At 43.6% G+C, this 6,797-nt stretch overlaps 1 pseudogene; it reads left to right on the forward strand.

Annotated features, from left to right (window-relative positions):
• The first annotated feature begins 944 nt into the window (after positions 1–944).
• Positions 945–6,543, forward strand: LOC100445100 (monocarboxylate transporter 14-like; annotated as a pseudogene).
• Positions 6,544–6,797: the final 254 nt, after the last annotated feature.

A 6,797-nucleotide genomic window follows, 5' to 3' on the forward strand; every position in this document is an offset into this window, starting at 1 on the left:
TTAAGAATAAGATCCTGGGAGAGGAGACAAGGCAATGTGAGTATGGAAAGAAGACAGAACGATACAGCAGTGCTGGCTTTGAAGATGGAGTAAGAGCAACCAGCCAAGGAATGTGCACAAGCTGCAGAAGCTGGTGGCTCTCCCCTAGAGCCACGAGAAAGAACACAGTCTTCAAGGTGCCAACACCATGATCTTAGCACAGTATGACTCATTTCAAACTTCCAAACTCCAGAACTGTAAATAGTGAATTTGTTTGGTTTTCCTCTGCTATTACTGTGGTAATTTATTACAACAGCAGTAGAGAACTACTACAAAACCTTCAGGAGGGGTAAAACAGCACAGGCTTCATCGACTCATGCATTCACTTCAATAATACAGAAAATTGTCCAAGGTAAAGCATTGTGTTGTGTTCCCTGCTGGGAATGAGGTAGGGAGGCATTGAGATGAAAGTTGTGCCTGCTGCCCATGAAGGTAGGTAATGGACATGCAGAAAGAGCAGGGAGAGGTGGAACGCAGAGTGGGACCCAGAATGAGGGACTGGCTGGGCACGGTGGCTCAGCTTGTGATCCCAGCACTTGGAAGGCCAAGGCCAGAGGATCGCTTGAGCCCAAGTGTTCAAGACCAGCCTGGCGACACAGTGAAACCCCTCGCTCTAAAAGAATGAGAGAGAAAAAATAAGGGACATTGAGTCACATTGAGTCCTCTTTGACCAAAAATATTGTCATCCCTTCTCTCCCATCTCAGAGAAATGGAGGCTACTGCTAGTCTCACCTGCATTCTGGATTCAGTTTCAGGACCTTTCCTCCAGTGATAAATGTGCAGTGCCTTAGGGGAACCTCAGCCAAAGCTATAAACTTCAACTGGCCACCACAAGAGTGTTCATGTGAGGTGACTGCATTTTTCCCCCGCCAAACCAGAAATAGCCGGTATAGGAATGAACGAGCATGAAGATTGGAAATTGCTCCTATTGGAAGGAAGCCCAGGTTAGGTTTGGGCGCCTCCAAACGCTCCCTTTTTAAAGTCACCTGGACTGAGGCGTCGAGCTTTCAGCTCCACCAAACTCTTACCTGGCCTGGCAGCGAGCGGCAGAAGAGCGCGGGAGGCGGGTACCCAGCGCACCGAGCCCGGTGGAGAGCTGAGCCGCAGGCACCCGCATCTCCAGGATGATAGGCGACATTGCAAGAAATCTCTACACCTAGCAGCTCAGGGGGCTCCAAGCAGAGCAGGAAGTTCGAGGATCTGGACGCGGAGCCGAGTCAGGCGCAACCCAGCGGGCCTCGGGCCGCCCTTTCATCGGCTTGTTCATAAACACCTGTGGGTGCCTCCAGACTGCGATCATTGGAGGGCTCGTCAACTCCCTGGGCTGGGTGTTGACTGCCTACGCTGCAAACGTGCATTTTCTCTTCATTACTTTTGGAGCGGCAGCTGGCCTGGGCAGCGCGATGGCCTATCTGTCAGCGGTTGTCACGGTGAGCAGCAGGTATTTCCGAAGAGACGCGCCCTCGCCCAGGGCCTCAGCACTAAGGGGACCGGATTCCGTACGTTCCTAATGACTGTGCTACAGAAGTACTTGTGTGCAGAGTATGGCTGGAGGAATGCCATGTTGATCCAAGGCGCCGTTTCCTTAAACCTGTTTGTTTGTGGGACCCTCATGAGGCCCCTCCCTCCTGGGAAAAACCCAAATGACCCAGGAGAGAAAGATCTGCGCGTCCTGCCCGCGCACTCCACAGAGTCTGTGATGTCAAATGGACAGCAGGGAAGAATAGAAGAGAAGGATGGCGGGTCTGGGAACGAGGAGACCCTCTGTGACCTGCAAGCCCAGGAGTGCCCCGATCAGGCCAGATCATGTGCACTCTCTGGTTCTGAAGACGGTCAGCTGGCTCACTATGAGAGTCAAGAAGGGCTTCGAGGATTGGTACTCAGGCTATTTTGGGACAGCCTATTTACAAATCGAATGTTTCTAGCCTTTATTTTCTGGGCTTTATTTGCATACAGCAGCTTTGTCATCTCCTTTATTCATCTCCCAGAAATCGTCAATTTGTATAACTTATTGGAGCAAACGGACGTTTTCCCTCTGACTTCAATTATAGCAATAGTTCACATTTTTGGAAAAGTGATCCTGGGCATCATAGCTGACTTACCTTGCATCAGTGTTTGGAATGTCTTCCTGTTGGCCAACTTCGTTCTTGTCCTCAGTATTTTTGTTTTGTTATGTTTATGTTTTTGTTTTTTTTGAGACGGAGTCTCACTCTGTCGCCCAGGCTGGGGTGCAGTGGCGCGATCTCGGCTCACTGCAAGCTCCACCTCCTGGGTTCACGCCATGCTCCTGCCTCAGCCTCCCGAGTAGCTGAGACTACAGGTGGCCCCCACCACTCCAGGCTAATTTTGTTTTTGTATTTTTAGCAGAGATGGGGTTTCACCGTGTTAGCCAGGATGGTCTTGATCTCCTGACCTCGTGATCCGCCTGCCTCAGCCTCCCAAAGTGCTGTGATTAGAGGTGTGAGCCATTGCACCTGGCCTCCTCAGTATTTTTAATTCTGCCATTGATGCATATGTATGCTGGCCTGCTGGTCATCTGCACACTGACAGGGTTTTCCAGTGGTTATTTCTCCCTAATGCCTGTAGTGACTGAAGACTTGGTTGGCATTGAACATTTGGCCAATGCCATGGCATCATCATCTGTGCTAATGGCATCTCTGCGTTGTTGGGACCACCTTTTGCAAGTAAACTTTCTGAGGTTTTAAGAGCTCATAGTGCATATATAGATACGGTGTGTTATGTTAAAAAGTCCAAGATAAAGAAGGAGGTTTCCAAAAAAAGAATAAGATCCTGAAGTGTATCCAGCAAAAAAACCGAACTGTGTTAAGAAATCTACATGGGACGGGGCGCTGTGGCTCACGCTTGTAATCCCAGCACTTTTGGAGGCTGAGGCAGCCGGATCACGAGATCAGGAGGTCAAGACCATTCTGGCTAACATGGTGAAACCCTTTATCTACTAAAAATACAAAAAATTAGCCAGGTGTGGTGGCACGCACCTGTGGTCCCAGCTACTCAGGAGGCTGAGGCAGGAGAATTGCTGAAACTCAGTAGGCAGAGGTTGCAGTGAGCCCAGACAGCACCATTGCACTCCAGCCTGGGCGACAGAGCAAGACTCTGTTTCAAAATAATAATAATAATAATAACAATAATAATAATAATAAAAGGAAAAGAAAAGAAATCTACATGGAGCTAAATCATCTTGGGATATGAAATTTACCTGGTTTTCACTGGAGCCGTCTAATCTTTAAAAATTCCATGAAATAAAGAACTAGGTGAAATTGACATAAATGTTCTCAATGACTGGAACACATAAGAATGAGTCAGGGACAGTGAGGTTATGGAAATCAATGAGCATTGCCTTAGTGTGATTTGAAATGTCTAAGTCAGTCCACATTTAATTGTAGGTCAGACTTTGCCCATGTTCAAGAGACAGAGGCTGTTAATTGCTTAGAAAGAACTAGTGAAAGAATAAAACATGGTTTAATGGACTTACAGAAGTACAAAGCAGTGTTTCAAAATAAATCATGATATATAGTTCACAATTCATATATAAAGAAGAACCGATAATAGCTACATAGCTAATAATACATTGCCACCCAAGATTGTGCCTTTAGTTATGGAGTATGATTTTTCCCCTTTTTTATTAAAGCATAACATGTCTGCAGAAAAGTGCAAAAATTCTAAGTATACACTTTGAGGAATCATCATGGATGGAACACATCTGTGTAACTGCCACTTGGGTCAAGAAATAAAATACGATTACTAACCCTGAAGGCCTCCTCATGTTCATCCCAATTTCTAGTGTCTCCTTTCTCTGCAAAGACAATCAGACTTCTAACAGTACAGATTACTTTTATGTGATTTTGAACTTTATAAACGCTATTATACACCCGGTATTCTTTTGTATCTGGTCTCTTTCGCTCAATATTAATTTTGTGTGTTTCTTCCATGTTGTATCATGTTTTTGTAGTTTGTTCATATCATTTAAATTATGTTTAATTTATTAAAATAGAGATGGGGTCTCAATATGTTGCCCAGACTAGTCTCAGACTCCTGGACTCAAGCAATCCTCCTGCCTCGGTTTCCCAAAGTGCCGGGATTACAGGCATGAGCCACTGTATTCAGTCTGTTTATTTCATTTTAAGGTATAATTTTATCAACAGCATTTCAAATATGTATAAAGAAGTGAGGTCTGCTGAGAATGGTATAATAGCCACTTGTGAGCTTCAGGAGTTCTAGTTCATTTTTTTTCTTCCCATAGCCTGTCCCATTTACCAACACTATGCTTATGTATACACTAGTTCTCAGTGAGTTGTTTTATGCCTCTGGCTGGGAGTCTCAAATCATGGTCACTGCAGCATAGACAGAGAAATATGGCCTTGCTCTAAGAGACTAATATTGTATATTTAACTACTCCTCTGTCTGTAGAAAAGGACAGCAATTCTAGCAATTGCTCAATAATAAATGGCAACTCAATTAATAAATCTAATGTTAATATCAGAGGACCACACCTTTAAGGTTATAGTGTAACTTTTGTAGCTAGAGGAAAAGGTTGCTTTTCAGAATGAAATATTAATAGTAGCATTTGGCAGAAACTTCTGAAAGCTGAGAGTATAACACTTAGTTTCAATAGGTTGAGAAAAAACAGACTAGCTTCAGTTTGTAAGTCATCTTAATTTGTATCTCAAATTAATATAAAATGGAGAGGCCATAGAGGTGGATATTAATCAAACACAGCAGTGAAATGAATATCTTAGACACATTTATAGCCAATGGAAAACTTGTGAATGGAGGACCCTCGACTGCTGTGGAAAAAGCATTCTTGCCTAGCAACTCACAGCCTGGCTGGGTTTGGGCTGGGTGCCTATTTTTAGTTGTCTTCTGTTACTGAGCCAGATGAATACTGCCCCTTCTTTCAGTTTGCTTTGGATAATGGCCAAATGCCAAAATCTACTATTCTTTAAATAGCATAGCTCCCGTCTGTTCACAGTCAACAAGAAGAAATTGAGATGTAGAATATGCTATGGTCTCTTGGTCATTCCTGCCTAATAAGACTGAGAGAGATTTGAACTATTTGTCACATGACTTTGTCTTATTTTTGAACACATGGAATTGGTAAGCTGTCATTAAAAGGGTATGATGCAGCAAGGCTTAATCCATGTTTTCCCCAGGAAAGAATTTATATAACTTATGACAAGGAAATGAGACAGAAGCACAAGATATTCTGTAGTCTTTCTATCTTGCATGGTATCTTGAGAATTTTCACATGTAGCCATTTTGTCTTCTCTCTACTAAAGAATAGAAGATCCTGTATCACTGCCTCAAGTAAGAAGGGAAAAATAGTCATGGGCTGTTGTAGGGTGAATTTTCTCTAGGTTATGCTAGAATAACAAACAGCCCCAAAATATCAGTAACTTACCATAACAAGGTTTATTTCTTGTTCATATTAAATGTTGCCTGAAGGTTCACTGTCTCTGCTCTTTGTGTCTTCTCTGTAGTAAGTTCCAGGCTAAAGGAGAAGCCCATAGTGGGAGTATGCCATTCTCATAGCAGAGGGAAGGGAACAATGACTGAATCTCACAATCGTTTATAACTTTTCTCTTCAGACATGGCATACATCACATATGCTCACATTCCATTGGCTAAAGCAAGTTATGACAAGTTTGACAGCCAAAGAGCAGAAAGAATAGTGCTCTTACACGGAGGACTACCAAAAAGAAACCTAGTGGCCAAGGGCCTCGTGGAGTCACCAATGAGGACATGGATGGAGATGGAGGCCATTAGCCTTTGCAAACTCATGCAGGAACAGAAAACCAGACACTGCATGTTCTCACTCGTAAGTGGGAGCTAAATGATGAGAACTCATGGGGAACAAACATACACTGGGGTATGTCAGAGGGGGGAGGGTGGGAGGAGGGAGAGGATCAGGAAAAAGAACTACTGGGTACAAGGCTTAATACCTGGGTGATGAAATAATCTGTACAACAAACCCCCATGACACACGTTTACCTATGTAACAAACATGCACTTGTACCCCTGAACTTAATATAAGGTAAACAAAAACACACACAAAAAGAAATTAAATGGTTAAACAGTTTAAAAAAAAAAAAACAATTCACCAGAGCTAAAATCCCTGTTAATCACCTTGAGTATGACAGAAAGAGATAGTTGATCTCAAGTGGGAGATACTGTGTTGGGAACATATCCATAAAATTGAATGGTAACAGATCTTTTTTGCCTACCCCTCACCTTCTGAAACAGGGGTTGATGTAAGGACATTTTAATTGAATTCTGATTTAATATCTAAAACAGTTTAAGGAGAATAAGCTCACTAAGCAGAATCCCAAGAAACCTGTGAGGGGGCCAGGTGTGGTGGCTCACGCCTGTAATCCCAGCACGTTGGGAGGCCGAGGCGGTTGGATCACGAGGTCAGGAGATCGAGATCATCCTGGCTAACACAGTGAAACCCCATCTCTACTAAAAAAAAAAAAAAAAAAAAAAAAAAAAAAATTCAAAAATTAGCCAGTCGTGGTGGCGGGTGCCTGTAGTCCCAGCTACTTGGGAGGCTGAGGTGGGAGAATGGCGTGAACCTGGGAGGCAGAGCTTGCAGTGAGCTGAGATCGAGCCACTGCACTCCAGCAGCCTGGGCGACAGATAGAGACTCCGTCTCAAAAAAAAAAAAAGAAAAAGAAAAAAAAGAAACCTGTGAGGGAAGACTCAAATTATTATTACACAGTTTTAGTTGAGAAGAACATAAA

The sequence above is a fragment of the Pongo abelii genome, chromosome 7 (genome assembly GCF_028885655.2).
Source record: "Pongo abelii isolate AG06213 chromosome 7, NHGRI_mPonAbe1-v2.0_pri, whole genome shotgun sequence".
Lineage (NCBI taxonomy): Eukaryota > Metazoa > Chordata > Mammalia > Primates > Hominidae > Pongo > Pongo abelii.